General features: G+C 49.8%; 1 protein-coding gene across 2 annotated transcripts in view; it reads left to right on the plus strand.

Annotated features, from left to right (window-relative positions):
• The first annotated feature begins 719 nt into the window (after nucleotides 1–719).
• Nucleotides 720–24,601, plus strand: part of LOC137618100 (uncharacterized) — an 86,837-nt gene continuing 62,955 nt past the window's right edge. For both annotated transcript variants that reach the window (XR_011039722.1, XM_068348086.1), the window contains exon 1: nucleotides 720–847. The gene's annotated coding sequence lies outside the window, so the exon portion shown is untranslated. The remainder of the gene's footprint in view (nucleotides 848–24,601) is intronic.

A 24,601-nucleotide genomic window follows, 5' to 3' on the forward strand; every position in this document is an offset into this window, starting at 1 on the left:
TTTGGAAATCAAATCGCCTGGAATATATAATTTATATATAGGCTATATATATATATATATATATATATATATATATATATATATATATATATATATATATATATATATATATATATATATATATATATATATATATATATATATATGTGTGTGTGTGTGTGTGTGTGTGTGTGTGTGTAACTCCTTACAAAGCATTTATATTGTATAATCAAAATATCACACTTCTGTTGATATTTCAAGTTTAACAAACAATGTATAATATTAACCATTTGGATTTACCACAGAACTGGTATGCTACATCATATATTATTATTATTATTATTATCATCATTATTATTATTATTATTATTATTATTATTATTATTATTATTATTATTATTATTATTATTTTATTTTTATTTTTTTTTGGTGCATGATGTACATATTTATGATGTCGCAGAAGAATTAGCAAAGGAAACTAAAGATATTGAAGGCTCTGTGTTTTTACTTATACAAAAGAAAACAAAAACGAACGGATTTTGCTTAGGACTCCCAACAGTGTTACCAGCTTCCAATACAAATAAAAATTGTAGTATTACTTACTTATTCCCTATTATTGTGTGATTTAAAAAAGAAATCTAACAAAGTAATATATAATAGTTTTATACTTCTGATTAAAGATGATTATTCATAGACTTTGCAAATTAAGGAGAGTTAGTATCAATAACCTTTTAGTTGAGAACACTGTTTCCATTGCTGAAGCAAAACAAAGTCGATTTTCTCCATCCAAAGCGTCTGTCAACATTAGGGATATTCCATGAAATTAAAGCTTGTCTTCGACATTACTCTTCTCAGTGTGTTAACACGAGTAAGTAATAATCTTTTAACTTCAAAAGTCTAGTAAAGACAAACTGTCACTTGAGTTAAATATGAGACTGAAGCGATTATCAAGTTTGCAATAATGTACACGGACCTGCCCACATCCAGGTTCGGTTTGTTTACACATTCCATTTTATTTTTTTAAATATTGCCACTATCTCATAAATAGCTGTTACTTACGTATATTTGCTCACATTTCTGTGTCTATATCTTGGGTGATTCTAATCTTCATAACTAGACTAGTAGTTTTGGGGTATGAATGGGTTTATGAGACATACACTTGATTGACAGTTCTATTTCAAGTAGCAAAGGTTTTGCCTTTTACTTCTCTGATATCGATATCAAATGTAAATTGTGGTTTTTCTAATAAGTTTGTTATAACTTGACTCATGAACCTTTCAGAGGTATGTCAATGGAATATGAGGTTTTGATGTTGGTAAAATTGTATTGAGGTTTTCTAGTTCGAATTGGAGGAGGGGCAGGGAGGAGGAGGTGGGGGACTTACCATTGTATATGTTGTGTTATTAAATCTGGCTTTCACTACCATCTGAAATCCTAGATCAAGTGGTTAACCCCAAGGAAAATCTTGTAAATGTCAAAACCTCACATTCCCTTCTAATCCAAACTAGGGACCCTTTGTATATCAGCGGCCAGTTCCTTCGATGAGCATAGAATATGGACACCAACTAAACTAAGCTCCCCCCCCTAATCTAACCTACAAACCGTGTCTTCACTTAGTTACCTAATGGGGGGCTATTGCCCCCTGCAACCCCCTTACACTGCTGTATTCTTAGTCAGCCGTCATCATACATACAGGTGGCTTCTATTATACATACACCCTTGAACTAGGATGCCTAGCCCTGACTCATCGTAGGCTATGCCCTCTAGCAACCCCCATTTACTTAATTGTTCCTTGGATCAGAGGCTTTGCCCTGACTTAACGGAGGCTTTACTCTGACGCATCGGAAACTTTGCCCTCTTGTAATTCACATTTACCTGACTGTGCCTAGGAAGCTGTGTTTTTAAACATTTTAGTATCTAAAGAATGCATGGCTAAAGCTACACTAATTTAATTTTTTAACAAAAACAAGTTTACAGATCTTGCCTTATTCAAGCGTGCATTCTGATATCTAATGTAATTAGCCTAGGCATCCATCTCATAACCCCTCCCACCTAGCCTACTCCCATCCCTTACCCTCCGATGTTTTTAGTAGGCTGATCTCGCTATTGCGAGTGAGTTAGTATATGTATCGTATATATCAAAAATTCTATATCCATTTGTAGATACTATTATAAAATACCTTTATAAAGAAATTAAATTATTTGTATTTTATTTTGTACTTATTTAGAACTTATTTTATTCATTGCATTCATTGGTTTGTATCTTTGAAAATTCTCAAGTTTAAGGTTCCTATCAAGGTTATATAGGCCTACCGAGTGCTATTGCTTCACTATTTGTAGGTATATCCCCTTTGATATTGCACCTCTAATATTGTCATACCATTTTGAGTTTATCTCCTAAGTAAAGTGATATAATAGGGCCATTATTGGAATATGGGCCCACATAGTTTGAATTGTATTCCCCCACACTTAGAAACGGCACTTCCCCCTCTTTTAAGTGATATTACCGCATCCCAGTGTTTCAAGGTTATTTCTTCCAATGATATGTGGTCTCATCCCATTTATTTCCTCTTTTAGGTTCTGATGGTTTTTATCTAAAAGTATCTTTTAATTCAATCTCAATGAAATAAAATTTTTAATTTTGTACTGTACTTGAGTTTTTCACTTTTATTTCCCCATTCAACATCATTATCTTTCCCTATATTGTCTGTTTGTTCCGTAACCGAAATACAAATCACGCTATTTACATAGGGTTTACTTTCGGCGTAGCTGAAATGACGAGCCATTAGATTTTAACGAGGGTTAAACTACCCTCACGCTAGTTAGCACGGGGGTAGGGGAGGGGTAGCTAGCCACCCCTCCCCCCCACACACACCGGTGAGCTGCCTCACTTCACTTTTGGCTCGGACGATGTACAGACGTGTCTGTCTTGTCCTCGCATTTTTGACAGCCTTATTCTGTTTTTTTCAATATTAAACTTACCCGATAATCATGTAGCTGTCAACTCCGTTGCCCGACAGAATTCTACGGAAGGGATACGCCAGCGATCGCTATACAAGAGGGGGGTGTACTCACAAGCGCCACCTGTGGCCAGGTACTGCAGTACTTCTTGTTGACACCACTTCAATTTTTCCTCTGTCGTGCTTCCGGCAAGACGTTCATGGATACGCTTAAAATTTTGGAGTCTTGTTCACGGTTTTTGGTGAAGTATTGCTCTAAGATTTCAACTTTCGCTATTCAGGAAGTTTTATTATCAGCTTAGCTAGCTTTTGGAATTAATTTGATTATTTATGGTGACGAAGAGAGTATGAACTCTCTTTCACCTTTAAATGGCCGACCCTTCCCTTAGACGGAAGTGTTGGTGTCTAAGAGAGTATAGACTCTCTTTCTTAATACAAAAGTTATAATCTCTCCGCCTTTTATAGACCTCTTCGATTAACTTCCTTTTTTTTTATAAATTTATTAAAATTAATTTTTATATTTGTTTATATTCGACCTTTCCTAATAGTAGGCGGTCTTTTCTTGTACCGAAGTTAATTAACATTGAGCCCGTCTTTCGGTTTTACCTGTTAACATATTATGCTATTTTAATGTTTTTGAAAGAATTTCTTTGATAGTCTCGTACTGTTTCAAAGTTGAACTAACGTTTTGTTTTGTCTCTGCAGTTGTTGACGTTCAGAACGTTCAACTTGCGCTCTATCGTTACGATAGAGAGAGAATTTTCACGGTGTCACGTTGCAGTAAGAGTAAACCGTTTATAGCGTTTTGTTCATTCTTTCTTAGCTTAATGGTTTTAATTCTAATAAAGGAACTTTTTATTTGGGAAATCTTTCAGTTTTTTTCCTTTAACAATAATATGTTTTAACGAGTATATATGATTGGGCTCTTCTCTCAGGTTCTAAGTCAAGAGAGAGAGAGAGAGAGAGAGAGAGAGAGATACGGAGGGAGAGAGAGCTGGATAAACGTTTCGTTCAAGCGAGTAACGTTGTTATCGTTTTTGCTCTTCTCCCTAGTCTCTTTAGGGGAAGAAGGTAAACGTTTCTAGAGTTTATTCTTGTTCTCAAGCTTTATGCGGTGAGAGATTTTAAACGTAGTTTATTTGATCTAGTGTTTAGTCTCTTTCCAGCCACTGAATTATTTATCCTTCATTAGATTTTTCTGTTACATTGTAATTCTGTTTTCGCAATTACTAACTTTTAAGGAAGGATAGAATTGCGTGTTTCAGGATCAAACCACTTAAAGTTTCGAGTTCAGTGAAATAAGTGCAAACAGAAATTCAAAAGTGATAAGTGATTAGCGCAAAGTGTGTCAGTGTTGTGCGTGAGGGTACTTCTGTGCGTGCCAGTCGTCCTCCCAGTCCGGGACCTCTTGTAAGCTCTCAAGCCCAGGGGAGAAGCAATGTCGAAGGGCAAAAGGGTTCGGCAGGCCTTGATCGGCGCACAGAAGTATCCTCGGTGGTTGCGGGCGTGTCTTACAGAGACCGTCACTCCCACCCGCAGACGATTGAGCCCTTATTTTACTCGTCTGCAGAAGAAATTTCGGGGAGAAAACGCTGGACTCAGGTCTCAAGACCTCTTAAACGTAAAGTCCAGACCTCTAGAGTTCAACAACCCGGATGCAGTCATTGGGTTAGCTCTGACTCTCCGCAGTCATCAGGTGACTGCACACCTCCTAAGAGAGGTAAGGTGATGCCGCAACAGACCTCATCTTCTGTTAAGGCTTTGCCTCAGCAGACCTTAGCGTCTGCCGACCCCAAGATGACTTTGCTGCAGTCCATGCAGTCACAGCTTGCGGTCTTAATGCGTGAGTGTCAGGCTGAGAAGGTTACACCTCCTCCTGCGATCGCTCCGCCTCTCCGCAGTCCAGTCTGCCAGGCGTACGATGTTGAGGTTCCTCAGGAGCGTACTGAGTTGCCAGTTACCAGCGGTGTGCAGCAACCTCCGCCTTCCTTAAGGCAACCTCAGCAATGGGAGCAGGAATCTTATGCCTTACTTCCTCCGCTTCCGCTTGCGGTTCCACCAGCGAGGCAACAATCTCTTGAGGTACGACAACCTCTTCCATCAATGAGGCAGCCACCTCAGCACTCGCTGCAGCGACCTCAACCCTCCTCAAAGCGAGACAAGAACTGCGTTCTGCGCAGCCGCTACCTCAACTCTCGCAGCTCACACCTCAGGAACCTCAACTCGTTCCTCAGGAACCTGCTACTGCGCATCCGCAACCCTTACAGCAAGCGCAACTCTTGAGGCAGCAACCTCATGCTATGAGTCAGCCACCTCAAGGCATGCATCTGCCACTTTCTCTTCAACTTGAGCCTCTTCCCATTCAACTTGGAAATAACAAATGACAATAATAACACCTCATTACTTTCATAACTTGCGTTTGTAATCATATACATGTATGCCTACACAAACATTATGATAATGGAGGTTATTTGTATTTCTTAATATAAAAATATATATGTATTCCTTGCAATATATTTTTAACAAAATCGCAAATATGGCAAAAATATCTTCAAAACAAAAATGAATCATGAGTTATGAATGTAAGGTAAATATTATGTTGATATTAAAACCCCATGCAAGCATGCATGAAGTAATGCAGTGTTGCCAACAGGGCGAGTTTCCCTTTCCTGAGGTGAAGTAGATTATAGTACATTTAGTGCAGCTTAATTCTACGATTATCATGCCGTAAATCAATTCCCTCGGCACGTGCACTTTCAATGGACAGTAATGCGATATTACTCACTCTAGCACTGGTCATGGAATTTCTGAGAAATGTTACACGCCATGCAACACGCTCTGCTTACCTTACAGCATGCTCTACATACAGCATGCTCTGCATACAGCATGCTCTGCATACAGCATGCTCTGCATACAGCATGCTCTGCATACAGCATGCTCTGCATACAGCATGCTCTGCATACAGCATGCTCTGCATACAGCATGCTCTGCATACAGCATGCTCTGCATACAGCATGCTCTACATACAGCATGCTCTGCATACAACATGCTCTGCATACCTTACCGCATGCTTCTCAGTCATACATCTTTGGTTGTTGCCAACTCACTAGACTGTCAAGCAGTTTCATAACGTTGCCTTCTAGTCTGCTGCTTTTGCACCAGTGAAACCCTCACTGAGAGAACTTAGCTTTTCTCGGATATGGTCCCTGTAGATGAGAAAGTGCTTTTCTCCCTCCTTCTGATATTCCCTTGAGGACTCTGTCATTTGGAGAGGAGCCCTTAGCTGCGTAGCCTCCTATGGACTTTTATTTAAGCATAACATGCTTCCAGGGAAGGTAATGGTTCCACTTCAGTCGCTAACCCCGTCTGTTACCACATCTGCTCCCATAGACCTTGAGCTGTGTTGCAAGACATGCAGTCCAAGCTTAGTCCTTGTTAGAGGATTTTTTGTTTACGGAGTCAGTGTGTCACTGGGAAGACGTTCAACAACCAGCAGAAGTGACTTGTTGTGACGCAGTGCGGCAACCTCAGCAACCCGATAAGGAGTTGTCTGTACGACCCAGACAGTCTAGACAGCTTCGGGTTGTCACGGTACTTCCTCGCTTCCCCATGGTTGACAGTTCACAGACTGTGCAGCAGTACCATGATCTTGTGTCCGGCTCCGTCAGACGACTGGCTTTTAAGAGCTCCCACAAGTCGTCGCTGTCTGGAGATTCTCAGATGGACTATGGATCTGACCAAGGAACTGGGCCTCCTGGTCAATTTTGAGGAGTCTCAGCTCGTCCCATCCCAGACCATTGTCTCCCTGGGTATGGATCTTCAGAGTCGAGCTTTTCGGACTTTTCCGTCGGCCCCAAGGATCTTCCAAGCCCTAGAATGCATCCAGAGCATGCTGAGAAGGAACCGATGCTCAGTCAGGTAGTGGATGAGTCTAACAGGGACACTTTCATCGCTGGCCCTGTTCATCGTGTTAGGGAGACTCCACCTCCCCCCCTTCAGTATCATCTAGCTGCTCACTGGATAAAGGACATGACGCTAGAGACGGTCTCAGTTCCTGTTTCCGAAGAGAGGAGGTCTTCTCTCGCGTGGTGTAAGAACAGCTTTCTTCTCAAGGAAGTCTACCTTTGGCTGTTCAGAAACCCGACCGCCGTCTCCTCTCGGACGCATCAGACACGGGCTGGGGTGCGACTTTGGACGGACAGGAATGCTCGGGAACATGGAATCAGGAGCAAAGGACACTTCACATCAATTGCAAGGAGTTGTTGGCGGTTCTTCTGGCCTTGATAAACTTCAAGTCCCTCCAGCTTAACAAAGTGGTGGAGGTGGACTCTGACAACACCACAGCCCTGGCTTACATCTTCAAGCAGGGAGGGACTCTTTCGTGAAGTTGTTCTAGATCGCAAGGGACCTCCTCATCTGGTCTAAAGATCGAAAGCTCACGCTGGTAACGAGGTTCATTCAGGGCGGTATGAATGTCATGGCAGATCACCTCAGCCGGAAGGGTCAGGTCATCCCCACAGAGTGGACCCTTCACAAGAATGTTTGCAGCAGACTTTGGGCCCTGTGGGGTCAGCCAACCATAGATCTGTTCGCTACCTCGATAACCTAGAGACTCCTGTTGTATTGTTCTCCGATTCCAGACCCAGCAGCAGTTCACGTGGATGCTTTTCTGCTGGATTGGTTCCATCTCGACCTGTATGCATTCCCGCCGTTCAAGATTGTCAACAGGGTACTTCAGAAGTTCTCCTCTCGCAAAGGGACACGGCTGACGTTGGTTGGCTCCGCTCTGGCCCGCGAGAGAATGGTTCTTAGAGGTACTGCAATGGCTGGTTGACATTCCCAGGACTCTTCCTCTAGGAGTGAACCTTCTACGTCTACCTCACGTAAAGAAGGTACACCCAAACCTCCACGCTCTTCGTCTGACTGCCTTCAGACTTTCGAAAGACTCTCAAGAGCTAGGGGCTTTTCTAAGGAGGCAGCCAGAGTGATTGCCAAAGCAAGGAGAACATCCACTCTCAGAATCTATCAGTCTCAAGGGGAAGTCTTCCGTAGCTGGTACAAGACCAATGCAGTTTCCTCAACCAGTACCACTGTAACCCAGATTGCTGACTTCCTGTTATATCTAAGGAAAGTAAGATCCCTTTCAGCTCCTACGATCAAGGGTTACAGAAGTATGTTGGCAGCGGTTTTCCGCCACAGAGGCTTGGATCTTTCCACCAACAAAGATCTACAGGACCTCCCTAGGTCTTTTGAGACCTCAAAGGAACGTCGGTTGTCCACTCCAGGCTGGAATCTAGACGTGGTCCTAAGGTTCCTTATGTCATCAAGATTTGAACCTCTCCAATCAGCCTCTTTTTAGGACCTCACTTTAAAAACTCTTTTCCTCGTGTGCTTGACAACAGCTAAAAGAGTAAGTGAGATCCACGCCTTCAGCAGGATCATTGTTTTCACATCTGAAACGGCTACATGTTCCTTGCAGCTCGGTTTTTGCTAAACGAGCTTCCTTCACGTCCTTGGCCTAAGTCGTTCGAGATCCCAAGCCTGTCCAACTTGGTGGGGAATGAACTGGAGAGAGTACTTTGCCCAGTTAGAGCTCTTAGGTACTATCTAAAAAGGTCTTAACCTTTACGAGGACAATCAGAAGCCTTATGGTGTGCTATCAAGAAACCTTCTTTTCCAAGTTCTAAGAACTCAGTTTCTTACTATTCAGGCTTCTGATTAGGGAAGCACATTCTCATCTGAAGGAAGAAGACCTTGCTTTGCTGAAGGTAAGGACACATGAAGTGGGAGCTGTGGCTACTTCAGTGGCCTTCAAACAGAGCCATTCTCTGCAGAGTGTTATGGATGCAACCTATTGGAGAAGCAAGTCAGTGTTCGCATCATTCTATCTCAAAGATGTCCAGTCTCTTTACGAGTACTGCTACACCCTGGGACCATTCGTAGCAACGAATGCAGTAGTAGGCGAGGGCTCAGCCACTACATTCCCATAATCCCATAACCTTTTAACCTTTCTCTTGAATACTTTTTATGGGTTGTACGGTCGGCTAAGAAGCCTTCCACATCCTTGTTGATTTGGCGGGTGGTCAATTCTTTCTTGAGAAGCGCCGAGGTTAAAGGTTGTGATGAGGTCCTTTAGTATGGGTTGCAGCCCTTGATACTTCAGCACCTTAGAGTTGTTCAGCCTCCTAAGAGGAACGCTGCGCTCAGTAAGGAAGACGAACTTATTTAAGGCAGAGTAATGGCTCAAGTCGACTTCCTTACCAGGTACTTGTAATTTCATTGTTATTTTGAATAACTGATAATATGAAATACGGGATACTTAGCTTCTTGATATACATGTACACTGGTTTTCACCCACCTCCCTGGGTGTGAATCAGCTACATGATTATCGGGTAAGTTTAATATTGAAAAATGTTATTTTCATTAGTAAAATAAATTTTTGAATATACTTACCCGATAATCATGATTTAATTGACCCACCCTTCCTCCCCATAGAACCAGTGGACCGAGGAAAAATTGAAGTGGTGTCAACAAGAAGTACTGCAGTACCTGGCCACAGGTGGCGCTTGTGAGTACACCCCCCTCTTGTATAGCGATCGCTGGCGTATCCCTTCCGTAGAATTCTGTCGGGCAACGGAGTTGACAGCTACATGATTATCGGGTAAGTATATTCAAAAATTTATTTTACTAATGAAAATAACATTTCTTTTTCTTACAGTTGTGTGTTTGAAGTTGGCTTTCACCTTTTCTTCCCATTATGCGGAAGTGCCCTGGACTACCCGACCGTCCCTGTGGAACATTCATGTCGGCGGTCGATACAGACCCTCACACCCTTTGCCCGCAGTGTCGAGGTCAACGGTGTGAAAGTGATAATGTTTGTATGGAATGTAGGGAGTGGCCTACCTCCCAATGGGAGAGGTTTGTCTGGCGGCATAAGAAGAGTTCTAAGTGAGGCCGTTCTCCCTCAGGGATTGCCTTGGGGAAGGAAGGCTCCAAGGACTCTTCTTCCGTTACCCGAACCTCCTCCGAAGCTCCCACTTGTTCGGTCTCTCGCGAGAGGCCGCCGAGTGGTAGCGTAGGTCCTTCTTTTGTTTCCCAATCTCGGGGTTCGGGAGAGGGTGTTGCCTCCCATAGCGAGGCAGCTCCCCCTCCTCCTCCGGGGGAGGACATTGTTGATTTTGTTGATTTTGATGACCAAACTGTATCTAACAATGATCTTTTCCAGCTTTGGGCTTCCTTGGGGCTTAAGGGCTCACCCTCCAAGGAAGCCCTGTTTGATCTGATCCAGTTGGGGGCATTTGTCCAACAGTCACCGGTAATACCAGAGGTAGACCCTCTGGCTATTGTCGACGTTGTTGTGGCAGAGGCGTCCGACGGGTCGGGTCAAACCCCGGCTGCTGCTGTTGCGGATGTTGCTGAAGGCTCAGGTTCCCCCTCCGAACATCCTTCGAGGGGAAAGCTGGGTCCAACGGTCTCTCCTGCGGGTGTTCCTCCCCCTCAGGGGAGTGCACTAACAGAGACTCCTCTTCGGAGGACCGACGACGGTGATACCCTGCCTCGAGGTCGTCTTCGCCGTAAGGCTCGCCCTCCTCTTCGCCGCCGAGGCCTTCCTTCTCCCTACGAGGGAGTTAAGAGGCGCCTTCTCTTCGGGTCTTCATCTTCGTCGTCCCCTGCAAAGGATTCTTCTCGTCGGGAGGGAGCAGACCGTGGCTGTGACATCACTGGACCTCTCCACAGATCGTTCGCGATCTCCTGCGCCTGCCAGATCCTCCTTGTTAATTCAAGTACCGGTCCCTTCGGGGCAGAAGGGCTTATCCCACAATGTGGGTAAGTCCCTTCCGCGCCAGGTTTCACCTCTGCGCCCTTCAGTAGCGCGCAAGCGCCACCGCTCTTCTGATCGCCAGCGCCCTCCTACTCTCCAGCGCTCACCTGCTCGCCAGCGCTCTCCTGATCGCCAGCGCTCTCCTGATCGCCAGCGCTCTCCTTATCGCCAGCGCTCTCCTGATCGCCAGCGCTCTCCTTATCGCCAGCTCTCTCCTGCTCGCCAGCGCTCTCCTGTGCGCAAGCGCTCTCCTGCGGATGAGTCAACAAACTCTTCTCGCCAGCGCTCTCCTGATCGCCAGCGCTCTCCTGCTCGTCAGCGCTCTCCTGATCTCCAGCGCTCTCCTGATCGCCAGCGTTCGCCTGCTTGCTTACGCGCAAGCGCTCTTCTGTCTCTGCTGAGCGCACTGCGCGTCAACAGTCTCCTGAGCGCCGTCAACCTCCTGCTCGTCAGCGCACTACTGCGCGCCCAGTTGCTGATGCGTGCCAACGTTCGCCCACGCGCCCACGACCTTCGGATCTGGGCGCAGGCAAGGACATTGATCCTTTGCCTCGCCAGCGTTCCCCTGCGCATCGACCGCCGCCTACGCACCACCGTGCATTTTCTCCTGTCCGCACTTCTAAAGTGCATGCGCGCCCACAAGTCGACTACTGAGCCCGCCCTCGAGCACATCAGCGCCCCCTGGCCCTGCGTCCCAGTTGGCAACTTCTCTCCGCGCTACTGCGCGCCATCCTACACGTCGGCGATCTCCTACGCGCCAGCGTTCTTCTACGCGCCCGCGCGATCCTTCGCCTGTGCGCGCCAACGCGCCCACACGTCTGATCGCCACAGGTCACCGACTCGCCCACGCGCTAACTCGCCTGTGCGCAGTCGGTCGCCTACTCACCCCACGCGTCATCGTTCGCCAATGCGCCATCGCTCGCCAATGTGCTTACACTCGCCTATGCTCCACCGATCGCCTACGCGCCATCGCTCTCCTGATCGCCAGCGATCGCCCGGGCACTCGCGCACACCCTCACCTGTGCATCCACGCACACCTTCGCCTGCGCGCCCATGCGCCCCCTCGCCAGCACGTCCACTTGCCCGCGTGCCCACGCGCCCGCGCGCGACCCAGCGCCCACACGCGACCCAGCGGTTTTGCCATCGCGCGACCGCCAACGCGATTCCCGCCGGGTTTCGCAGCGCGCCCATCCTTGCGAGTTGCCGGGGCCGCGTGCTTCCAGATCGTCCTCGCGATTGCCATCTCGTAAGCGCCGAGCACGTGTCCAGGAGCAGGAAGATTCATCGGAGAGGTCCAGGGAACATTCTTCTTCCCTTTCTTCATTTCAGGCAGGCCCAGTAGTATCCACTCCTAAGGATCTGCCGATCCCCTTCCCTCCAGCGGGAATCGCTGACACTGCGTCAGTCAGCCGCCAGCCTTGGTTTGGTTCCCTGATGAAAGCAGTCGTGTAGGCTATGAAGCCAGCCCTCGCTGTTCTGGGACTAAAACCAAAGGCTCCCTCGCCCCCGCTGAAGAGAAGGAGAGGAGTGGATTTCGCGGTAACTTCTCCCAGGGTTAAGCTGGCTCCCAAGAGGTCCGTCGGGAAGGCCCCTTCCCCTTTGCAGGCGTTTTCTCCTTCTCCTGCGGACGAACCTTTCCCGTCCTCAGGAGAATCCAGCGAGGTGAGGCACTCTCCCACGGCACCAATGGGAGGAACCCCACCTCAAGGAAGAGAAACGTCTCGCGTAGGAGGGACCTTACAGACCTCTTTGCTAGAGTCCTTTATCCCTCCCAGGAGGGAGCCCAAGGACTCAAAGACGATACCCAAGTCATCTTCGAGGTTTCGTCCAGAGCCAACCATTCCCCGGGAGAACGTCCGCGTGTCCCCCCAAGAAGAGCCAATGGGGACAGGATACTTAGCTGCCAGTCCACAAGGAGGAGAACAGCGTGAGTCAGAGCATGCCTTCTGGCAGGTCCTTAATCTAATGAGGCAACTCAATAGTTTTAAGGATCCCGAGACCGCCCCCCGCGAAGGCAAGGATACGGTCCTGGACCAAGTTTATGGTATTCAGAAGCCCCCCAAGGCCAGTACAGCCCTGCCATGGTCCCAGGGGGTGAAGAGTGCCAGGAACAAGGTCGAGGGCCAGCTTTCCGAGCTCGCCTCCTCCAGCCGTTCTTCTGCCGGGAACAAGCTCCTCCCACCTCCTCGCGTTCAGCAGAGGAGGTACTTCGAGATCATGGAGGAGTGTTGTTTAGCTCTTCCACTCCACCACTCTGTGGAAGAACTCACCAGGGGTCTCTCTCTAGAGAAACTCAATGCCCGGCAGGTGACATTCTCAGCGTAGGAGATCCTAAGCCAAGAGAAAGTCGCTAAGTGTGCCATGCAGGCCACTTCGTGGCTGGATGTCTGGCTAGGGTCTCTGGGCATCCTATTGCGCTCTGAGGACTTGTCCAAATAGAGCAATAGGAAGGCCCTGGAGACCTTCCTCCTCTCCGGCACGCGCTTCATCGAGTTTTTGGCTCACCAGGTCACTAACCTGTGGGCTAACTCGATTCTAAAGCGGCGTGGAGGAAACCTGTTTGAGCCCAAGGATATAGAACGGACAGCTGAGAGGTGGAGGAAGACGAGTCATGATTCGCTCCTCCAGAAGGCCCTTACATCTCGGCCCTACAAACCTCCAGTTCCTCAACAGCAACAGCAGCCTCGCAGGACACCGAAGCAGGCTCCGGCAGCTAAGACCAAGGTGTCTAAACCGCAGCCCTTTCCTGTCAAAGACAAGAAGAGCGGAAAGTCCTCCATAGGAGGCAGAAATCCTAGAAGGAGCGGCTGAGGCCGCAAACGCTAGGATTGGCAATCCCCCTGCATGTCCACGTGTAGGGGGATGCCTGCAAAGTTGCGTGCACAGGTGGCAGCAACACGTGGCAGATTCCTGGACGGTCTCTGTGATCGGGCAGAAGTTGAGACCATGCTCAAGAAGGATGCTCTCCAGGAGGTCGTAGACGGCTCCCCGGGCTTCTTCAGTCGACTCTTTCTTGTAAAGAAGGCGTCTGGAGGCTGGAGACTCGTCATCGACCTCTCAGCCCTGAACAAGTTTGTCAAGTAAACTTCGTTCAGCATGGAGACAGCAGACACGGTCAGACTTGCAGTGAGACCGCAAGACTTCATGTGCACACTGGATCTGAAGGACGCGTACTTCCAGATCCCAATCCATCTGTCTTCCAGGAAGTACCTAAGATTCAGCCTAGACAGCAAGATCTACCAGTTCAAGGTGCTGTGTTTCGGTCTCTCCACAGCACCTCAGGTGTTCACCAGAGTGTTCACACTGATATCTTCGTGGGCGCACAGGAACGGCATCCGTCTCCTCCGTTATCTGGACGACTGGCTGATCCTGGCAGACTCGGAGTCGACCTTTCTTCGACACCGAGACAGGCTTCTGGGAATTTGCCAAGATCTAGGGATCATGGTAAATCTCGAGAAGTCCTCTCTGCTCCCAACACAACGACTGGTATATCTAGGCATGATATTAGACACCAATTTCCACAAAGCCTTTCCATCAGACGACAGGATAGCAAGGCTGAGGAGGGTTGCAGAGCCTTTCCTCAATCGAGAAGACCTTCCAGCCCAATCTTGGTTACGTCTCTTAGGTCACCTGGCCTCCTTGGCCCGTCTAGTTCCCAACGGCTGCCTCAGGATGAGATCCCTGCAGTGGCGGCTCAAGTCCCGGTGGGATCAAGGCATCGATTCCCCGGACTCTCTGGTCTCGATAGGACCTGCGGAATGGACGGACCTGCAGTGGTGGCTGACCGACGACAACCTTCGAAAGGGAGTGGATCTTCTCGTCCTTCCCCCGGATTTGATGCTGTTTTCGGACGCATCAAAAGAAGGGTGGGGGGCCCACGTTCTGAACCAGAGGGCCTCAGGCCTATGGTCAGAATCAGAAAAGTACCTCCACATCAATCTGCTAGAAATGAAGGCCGTATTTCTGGCCCTTCAACAGTTCCAACAGACCCTGGCAGGCCACTCCGTGGTGGTGATGAGCGACAACACCACAGTAGTGGCTTATATCAACAAGCAGGGAGGTACCTTTTCACGACAGCTATCCCATCTTGCAGTAGAGATACTGAGATGGACCGAAGTCCACTCAATATGTCTATCAGCTCGCTTCATTCCTGGCAAAAGGAATGTGCTTGCCGACAGTCTGAGCAGAGCTTCGCAGATAGTGAGTACCGAGTGGTCTTTGGATCCTCTAGTAGCCAACAAAGTCCTGACTTTGTGGGGTTCCCCGACAGTGGACCTGTTCGCGACAGCTTTGAATTTCAAGCTTCCGCTGTACTGCTCCCCAGTCCCGGACCCCAAGGCACTCTGGCAAGATGCCTTCCAACAACGGTGGGACAACATCGACGTCTACGCCTTCCCACCGTTCTGTCTGATGAGAAGGGTGCTCAACAAGACCAGACTATGGGTCAACCTGTCGATGACCTTAATAGCTCCGCTATGGCATCATGCAGAATGGTTCCCGGACCTTCTGCAGCTCCTGTCGGAACTCCCGAGAGAGCTTCCCCCAGGACACGAGCTACTCAGACAACCACATTGCAACATCTTCCACAAAGCCGTAGCATCGCTTCGGCTTCACGCCTGGAGACTATCCAGCGTCTCCTCACGGAGAGAAGCTTTTCGCAACAAGTTTCGGAAAGGATGTCTTGACACCTGCGAAAGTCATCCGCAGGGGTCTACCAGGCGAAGTGGAGAGTCTTCTGTGGTTGGTGTCGTGGGAGGGGTATCTCTCCCCTCGATACCACTATTCCAGCAATAGCGGAGTTTCTCGTGTATTTGCGGGAGGAAATGCGCCTTTCGGTCTCGGCGGTGAAAGGCTATCGCTCAGCCTTAAGCCTAGCCTTTAGGCTGAAAGGAATAGACATTTCCTCCTCGCTGGAACTTTCCTTATTCATACGAAGCTACGAGCTTACCTGCCCTCAGTCGGAAGTGAGACCTCCTCCATGGAACGTGGTTCGGGTCCTCAGGGCTCTGAAGAGACCCCCGTTCGAACCATTACGCCAGGCCTCTGACCAACACCTGACTTGGAAGATGGTATTCCTGCTCGCTCTGGCTTCGGCCAAGTGAGTCAGTGAACTTCATGGTCTCTCATACGACATCGCCCATTCATGGGGATGGGGGGAGGTAACGTTCAGGTTCGTCCCTGAGTTTGTTGCCAAGACTTAGAACCCTGGAGTGCTAGACCCACGGTTCGACTCCTGCAGGGTTACGAGTCTCCGTTCCGTAACAGATGACCCAGATCATATGCTACCTTGCCCAGTAAGAAGTCTGAGACGTTATCTGAAGAGAACAGCTGCAGTCCGTCCCTGCGTGCAAGCTGTGTTTGTGAGCACGGGAAGGACGAAGAGGAGGGTCACCAAGAATACCATCTCAGCCTGGATTCGACGGACCATTCATCATGCCTTGAATCCAGACCCTCCTCCGTCACGTCGCCCTAGGGCACATGATGTCAGGGGCATCGCCACGTCCCTGGCCTTCAAGAGAAACTTCTCTGTGATGCAGGTGCTACAAGCTGGGGTCTGGAAGTGTCAAACGACCTTCACAGCCCACTACCTGCAGGACGTGACCCACAGGAGCCTCGATACTTTTTCTATTGGCCCTGTGGTGGCTGCACAACAGCTGATCTAACCTCAGGCTCCTTAATGGACAAGTAGCAGAAGGTTGAGGGCACTGTTACCCGGTTTTAGTCTGCGTGAATGAAAGAGTATGTCTGGCCCTTACTTCCTTCTTCATCCTCACCTCTCTTGGGGAATGCAGCATCCTGGGTCTCTGCATAGCTGACCTCAAACCTCTGCAGGTAAACCATGCTTCCTTGTGTTCCTAGTATTAAGAATGATACTGTCGCGTCCCCCATACCCTGACGAGGTGGTATTGGGACGTCCTAGCCTAGAATTCCATATTAAGGACTTCAGGTCAACTTCCTAGGACGAATCACACTTCATTTCTCCACACACAACTTATGTAGGCCGCACGTTTCTTGCGTAGCAAGAAACTTGCGAGGTGCAGGGACTCTTTTTCTCGAGTGCTGCTCACTCGGATTCTGAGTCCCCGGGTAAGCCAAAGCCTGTAAGGCTGGGGACTTTCCACGCTGCCTAAGGGTAAGTCACCCTATGTAAATAGCTTGGTTTGTATTTCGGTTATGGAACCAATGACAAATTCAAAGATAATTTGTATTTTTCCTAACCATACAAACCTTAGCTATTTACACATATTTGCCCGCCAGCCCTGTCCCCCAAGACAAGTCCTATCTCTAAGGGAAGTGAGGCAGCTCACCGGCGTGTGTGTGGGGAGGGGTAGCTAGCTATCCCTCCCCTACCCCTGTGCTAACTAGCGCGGGGGTAGTTTAACCCTCGTTAAAATCTAATGGCTCGTCATTTCAGCTACGCCGAAAGTAAACCCTATGTAAATAGCTAAGGTTTGTATGGTTAGGAAAAATACAAATTATCTCCAAATTTTTCATTTTTATAAGTTTCTCACTTTTCTAAATAGTTTTGTTATTGTGGAGCAGTTTACATTGTATGACAGCATATTAGGCTTCTTGGTCTTGAAGTATATACAGAAGTACAATACTTGTGACACTCGATACGTTGAGACTTCTGCCTCTTGTGACACTTGTTACGCTGAGCCCTTTGGCTCTCATAACCCTCATTACGTTAAGCCTTACAGCTCTCGTAACCGAGTTTTCAGACTCGTCGCGCAGAGCCTCCTGGCTCTCGTTACCATCATCACTCTTAGCCTTTTGGCTTTTGTGACTGGCGTTACGTTTTGAGCTTGCGGGCTCATGACAGGCATTACACTGAGCCTGTGGTCTTATGACAGGCGTTGCACTGAGGCTGCGGGCTCGTGACGCCAGTTACGCCGAGCCTCTGGGCTCTCGTAACCCTCGGGGACCTTTGGGTCTTTGTCACGACAATCCCTCGTCGTTTCGTGACACAGAAACTTCCGGTTTTTGTCGTGCAGACCCTGTGTGCTCGTGCAACTAGGATCTTGATTGTCACTACGATCTTTCGAGAATCAGTAACTTAGAACCTCCGGGTTCTCGTTACGCCGAACCACAGGGTTTGCACGACCCAGAGTTTTCTCGCTGTACCACTGACAACTCTCAGATTTCGTCATCCGGTCTCTGCTCAGTTTCTAGCTGTGTTGCGCGACATTGCAGCATCACGTGACGGAGCAGCATATCGCGAATTACCAGCCTCGCGAAACCTTCTCAGTCACCTTCCTTCTTGTCAGGTAGCGCCAGTCAGCTCGGTCATGCCAACTGCTCCACCTTTGTCCTTGGACGAGGTTTCATCGCCTTTCTTGGTTGTGGGAGAGGGTATCCCTGCCCAGGGAAACCTTCTCGCAAGGCGAGATTTCTATCAGTCTCGCGGGACTCCACCTGCCCCGAAACAGCCTTCACCACCTTGCCGCTCTTCGCTCATCATTTACCCTCGCAGGGCAAAAGACTGGTAGAAGCTCTAGAGCACTCATATCAACGCCCAGCACCTTCCCGAAGGGTAGGCCAGTGCTAATAATGCCTGCAGGAAAGGAGTTTAGGAAACCTCTCGGGTTCCTAAACCCAGGGCTCCGGGCCGTCTGAAGGATCCTCCTCCCAGTTCATCGGGAGGTAAAGAACCCCCATGGCTGAGCACATTATTTAACGTAATGCGGGAGGCTGTGACTGGGTCATCCTCTGTTCCCCATCCTTGGGTGGTACCCCAAGGATTCCTTTGTTGGCTGCTCTCCTTTCAGGGGGCGCTCCTCCTGCAAATCCCAGGAGGGCTCGGAAGGCTCTGCTCTAGCAGTGCCTCCTTGTAAGGAGAAACCCCTCTCCTCGAAAGAGGACCTGGGAAGAGAGCACCCCAGAATCCCAAGGGAGTCTCTTGTTGTTCAGGGTTCCTCAGGCCAGACCTAAGAGGAAGAAGGAAAGGATCAGGCCACTCCCTCAAAGGAGGACAGGGCAATCTCTTTCACAGACTCCTTCCACCTCACTCAGATTGAGGTGGTGCCTAAGGACAGTTTGACGTACAGTAGTTCCTCCTCCCGGAAAGGACCATCGTCCTCTCAGGACAGAGGAGGCCGTAAGACCTACTCTTATGGAGGAATTCCTGCTGCAGCGCAGGGAACCAAAGGACTTGTTTACCATTCCAAAGTCCTGGGTAAGAGCTTCTCCACCTCAGCGAGAGAGGCAAAGGGAAGTCTCTTCTGTGCTAGCACGTCAACAGGAGTTGCCCTTTCAATGGTATATCCTGACGACTTTGACCCACACTGGGCTCCTATGGAGGAGAGCTCGGAGGGGGATGAGCATTATGATTCTAAGGACGATCTTTTGCCAGCTGCCGCTAGCCATAAGCTCTCGGAGGCAGAGCAGGAGGAGTCGGAACACACCTTCTGTCAGGTTCTAGCCTGCATTCATTCCATCAACGGACTGCAAGATTCATTGGCAGCCCCTCTTGAGGGAAAGGGCACGGTCCTTGCCAGGTCTATGGCACCCAGGGATCCCTGAAGGCCAGTGCAGCTTTGCCCTGGTCAAAGGGGTTGAAGAGTGCCAGACATAAGGCAGTAGCTCAGGCCACAGGTTCCTCCTTCTCCCTTCGTTCCAACGCCTCCTCTAAACTCTTCCTGCCACTTTATGTGCCACAGAGGAGGTATTACGAGATTTTCAATGAGCTTCTTCTGGCCTTGCCTCTAGACCATTCAATATAGGCACTCCTGAGAAAGTAACGGGACTCGTAGTATCGTACTCGGCCTCGGAGATCCTCAACCAGGAAAAAGTTGCGAAGTATGCAATGCAGGCAACTTTGTGGCTTGATTTCTGGTTGGGATTGGTTAGACAACTGATCTGGTCTCAGAACTGGTCTCAGGAGTCCACGAGGAGGTTGATGGAAATCTTCCTTTTGTCAGGCACCAGGGCGATCAAATTCCTCTCCCACCAGGTGGTGAACCTTTGGGCTGACACCATCCTGAAGAGGAGGGACTCGATCATTGGCATGTTCCATCGATAGCTCCCACAGGCTAATGTGTCTAGGCTGAGAAACTCCTCCTTTGGGAGGAGTTCCCTCTTCGAGTCGGAGGATGTCGAGCGGGTGGCAGAGAGGTGAAGGAAGTCAAACCATGACTCTCCCATCCGAAATGCCTTGATATCAAGGCCTTACCAAACTCTGCCACACAAGAAGCAGCTGGCTTCTAAACCGCCGACAGATAAGGCTAGGGCCCAAAACAACAGGGCCCAAGGGTGTCTAAGAAGTCCTTTCAAGACGAAAAGTCTTTCTGTAGAGGGAAGGAAAATAGGGGATCTGGCAGACGTCGATCCCGCCTGTGGAAGGATGCCTGCAAAGCTGCTGGCTAAGGTGGCAGCACTGCAGGGTCGAACCCTGGAGGGTCGAGGTGATTCGTTTAAGGTATCGCTTCCCGTTGATGCTATCTCTCCCTCCACTAACTTGGGATCTAATCCCAGCAAACTCCTATGCGAAAGCATCCGCAATGGAGTTAGCCCTCTTGGCAGAAGTTCAGACCATGTTGGAGAAGGGCGCTCTCCAAGTGGTTCTCGACAGATCTCCATGCTTCTACAATCGACTCTTTCTTGTTAAAAAGGTGTCTGGAAGCTGGAGACCTGTCATCAACCTCTCGGTCTTGAACAGGTTTGTCAATCAAACCTCGTTCAAGATGGAGACAGTTGACATGGTCAGACAAGCAATAAGATCCCAGGACTTCATGTGCACTCTGGATCTCAAGGAAGCATTCTTCCAGATCCCAATCCATGCGTCTTCCAGGAAGTATCTAAGATCTATGCTAAACCAGAAGCAATACCAGTTCAAGATGCTGTATTTCAGTCTTTCCACAGCACCCTAAGTGTTCACAAATGTATTCGCCCTTGTGTCATCATTGACTCACAGAATCGGCATCCGTCTCCTAAGATGCCTGGACGACTGGGTGATTCTAGCAGACTCGGCGGCGATCCTTTTTCACCACCGAGACGAACTTCTGAGGTTTTGCCAAGACCAATGGATCATGGTAAATCCTGAGAAGTCTCAACTGCTCCCCTCTCAAAAACTTGTATACCTGGGTATGTTAATAGACCACCAAACGGCCCAAAGCTTTCCCATCAGATGAAAGAATTCAGAGGCTTAGGAAGGTAGCACAACCCTTCCCCAGGCGAGAAGAGCTCCCAGCCCAGAGCAGGCTACTTCTACCCGGCCATCTATCTTCTTTGGCCCGTCTAGCTCTTAACGGATGCCTGAAAATGAGAACCCTCCAGTAGCGTCTCAAATCACAGTGGAATCAGGCCATCGATTCCCGAGATCTCCTAGTCCACATAGGGAAAGAGGTACAGATGGACAAGAACCTCTCCAAAAGAGTCGATCTTCTCGCTTTTCTCCCAGAATTGATGCTCTTTTCAGATTATTATTATTATTATTACTACTACTACTACTACTACTACTACTACTACTACTACTACTACTACTACTACTACTACTACTTCCTAAGCTACAAACCTAATTGGAAAAGCAGGATATTAGAAGCCCAAGTGGTCCAATAAGGAAAATAGCCCAGTGAGGAAGGGAAATAAGAAAGCTACAAAAGAATTAATTAACAATTAAAATAAAATATTGTTCCGTAACTGAAGTACAAACCACGCTATTTAATATGGGTATTACTTTCGGCGTAGCTGAAATGACGAGCCATTAGAATTTTAACGAGAGTTTACTGCTACCCCTCCCCCCCCTCACACACCTGTGATTAGCTCACTTTGCTTTTGGCTCGGGTGACTATCAGACATGTCTGCTCCCACCCTCGCTTACTTCGACAGCCTTTGATCTTTGTTTTTGCTTTTTCTTTTATACAGTGTGTTTGGAAGTTGGCCTTTACCATGCGGAAGTGTCCCAGCTTACCTGACCGCCCTTGCGAAACGTATATGTCGGCGGTGGACACAGACCCTGACACCTTGTGTCCTTTTTGTAGGGGCCAACGGTGTGAAAGAAATAAAGTATGTGGTGAGTGTAGGGAGTGGTCTACCTCCCAGTGGGAGAGGTTTTCCCGGCGCCGGAAGAAGTCCAAAAGGGATATTTCTCCTCCAGGGGTTTCCTTGAAGAGAGAAAATTCCAAGGACTCTTCTTCCGTAGCCCGAACCTCCTCCGAAGCTCCCACTCGATCGGTCTCTCCCGAGAGGCCGTCAAGTGGTAGCGTAGGCCGTACTTACGTTCACCAACCTCGGGGTTCGGGAGAGGGAGTTGCCTCCCATAGCGAGGCAGCTCCTCCTCCTCCCCCGGGGGAGGATATTTCTGATAACAATGTATCTAACAATGATTTGTTACAGCTTTGGGCTTCCTTGGGGCTTCAGGGTTCGCCCTCCAAGGAAGCACTGTTTGATATAATCAGGTTGGGGGCTGCTGTCAAACAGTCGCCGACGGTAGCAGAGGTTGATCCTCTTTCTATCGTCGACGTTGTTGTGGCAGGGGCTTCCGACGAGTTAGGTCAAACCCCTGCTATGGTTCCTGATGTAGCTGAAGACTTAGTTCCCCCCTCCGAACATCCTTCGAGGGAGGAGCTAAGTCCAACGGTCTCTCCTGCAGGTGATTCTCCCCCTCGGGGGAGTTCACTAACAGAGACTCCTCTTCGGAGGACTGCCGATGGTCTGCCTGCTGCCCCCAGAGGACGTATCAGACGGAAAGCTCGCCCTCCTCTTCGCCGTAGAGGCCTTCCATCTCCCCACAAGGGAGTTAGGAGGCGCCTCTTCGGTTCTTCGTCTTTGCAGTCCCCCGCAGAGGATCCTCCTCGCCGTGCACCGACCGTTGCAGCTGTATCCCTGGACCTCTCTGCAGATCGTTCGCGATCTCCTTCGCCTACCAGACCTGCTGACCTCCCATCTCCGTTCCTAGCCGCTGACGCGCTGTGGGCGCCCACGCACCCCGTTATCCAACGGGCATCGGTCCCTTCGGGGCAAAAGGGGCTTTCTCACATTGTGAGTATATCCCTTAAGCGCCAGGTATCCCTTGCGCGCCAACGTTCTCCCGCACACCCACGCGCAATGGCGCGCAAGCACTGTCCTGCTGTTCCTGAGACTTCACTTCAGAGATCTCCCGTTCCAGGGACAACGCGCCAGCGATCTCCTGTTGCTGAGACTACGCGCCAGCGCTCTCCTGCTCGCCAGCGCTCACCTGCGCGCCAGTGCTCACCTGCACGCCATCGATCTTCTCCTCGCCAGCGCACATCTGCGCACCCTCATCCTGATGCGCGCCACGCGCGCCCACGATCTCCTGCTCGCCAGCACTCTTCACTTACGCGCCAACGTTCGCCTGCGCGCCCACGATCTCCGGATCTGGGCGCAGGAGGAAAGAATCTTTCTTCTCCTTCCCGTCAGCAATCTCCTACGCGCCTTCGGACCTCGCCTGCTCGTCAGCCCTCGCCTGCGCGCGAGTCTCCATCGCGCGCACCTGTTCCAGCTCCTGCTGTGCGCCCTCCTGCGTGCCCACGCGCTAGGGGTAATTCCCCTGCGTGTGCGCGCACGCCTTCTAGAGCTCAGCGAGATCCTGCGCACCCACGTGTGCGCGAGCCATCACCTCCGCGCGCACAAGCGCTTGCACACCCTTCGGCGCATCCTCTGCTTTCACCAGATCGCGCACCTGCGCTCCACCGATTACCTGCGCGCCCGCGCGTTCCATCACCTGCGCGCCAGCGCGCCCACTCGCCAGCGCGCCCACTCGCCCATGCGCCCCCTCGCCTGTGCGCGGTCGCTCGCCTGCGCGACCAGAGCCAACAAGACTCGCAGAGAACGTCCACGTGTCCCCCCAAGAAGAGCCTTTGGGGACGGGAGACTTAGCTGCCAGTTCTCCAGGAGGGGAGCCACAGGAGCCAGAGCATGCCTTCTGGCAGGTTCTGACCCTGATGAGGCATCTCAACCGGTTCCCGGATCCTGAGATTCCTCCTCGAGAGGGCAAGGACACGGTCCTGGACCGAGTCTTTGGCACTCAGAAGCCCTCTAAGGCCAGTGCGGCTTTGCCCTGGTCCCAAGGGGTGAAGAGTGCCAGGGATAAGGTTGAGGGCCAGCTCTCTGAGCTCGCCTCCTCCAGCCGTTCCACTGCTGGCAACAAGCTCCTCCCTCCTCCTTGTATCCACCAGAGGAGGTACTTTGAGATCATGGAGGAGTCTTGCTTAGCTCTCCCCTTGCACCACTCGGTGGAAGAGCTCACCAAGGGAGTCCCTCTAGAGAGGCTCTCCAGCCGGCAAGTGTCTTTCTCGGCGACAGAGATCCTAAGTCAGGAGAAGGTTGCGAAGTGTGCCATGCAGGCTACTTCGTGGCTGGATGTCTGGCTGGGGTCTCTTGGCATCCTGTTGCGATCCGAGGACCTGTCTAAGGAGAGCACCAGGAAGGCCTTGGAGACCTTCCTCCTTTCGGGCACCCGCACCATTGAGTTTCTGGCCCGCCAAGTCTCGAACTTGTGGGCCAATTCCATTCTGAAACGACGTGATGCGGTGGCAGAGAGGTTCCATACGAAGGTCCCAGCCGTCGAGGTCAGCAGGCTCAGACATTCTTCCATTTTGGGAAAGAATCTGTTTGAGCCTAAAGATGTGGAACAGGCAGCTGAGAGGTGGAGGAAGTCCAACCAGGACTCTCTCCTACATAGGGCTCTTACATCAAAGCCCTATAAACCTCCAGCACCTCAACAACCTCGCCCGTCCAAGACGACGAAACCGGCAGTGGCAGCAAAGGTAACGGTGTTGAAGCCCTTTCCTGTCAAAGACAAGAAAGGCAAAAAGTTCTCCAGGGGAGGGAAAAATCCTAGAGGGATTGGCCGAGGCTGCAAACGCTAGGATTGGCAATC

Source organism: Palaemon carinicauda, chromosome 24, assembly GCF_036898095.1.
Source record: "Palaemon carinicauda isolate YSFRI2023 chromosome 24, ASM3689809v2, whole genome shotgun sequence".
Lineage (NCBI taxonomy): Eukaryota > Metazoa > Arthropoda > Malacostraca > Decapoda > Palaemonidae > Palaemon > Palaemon carinicauda.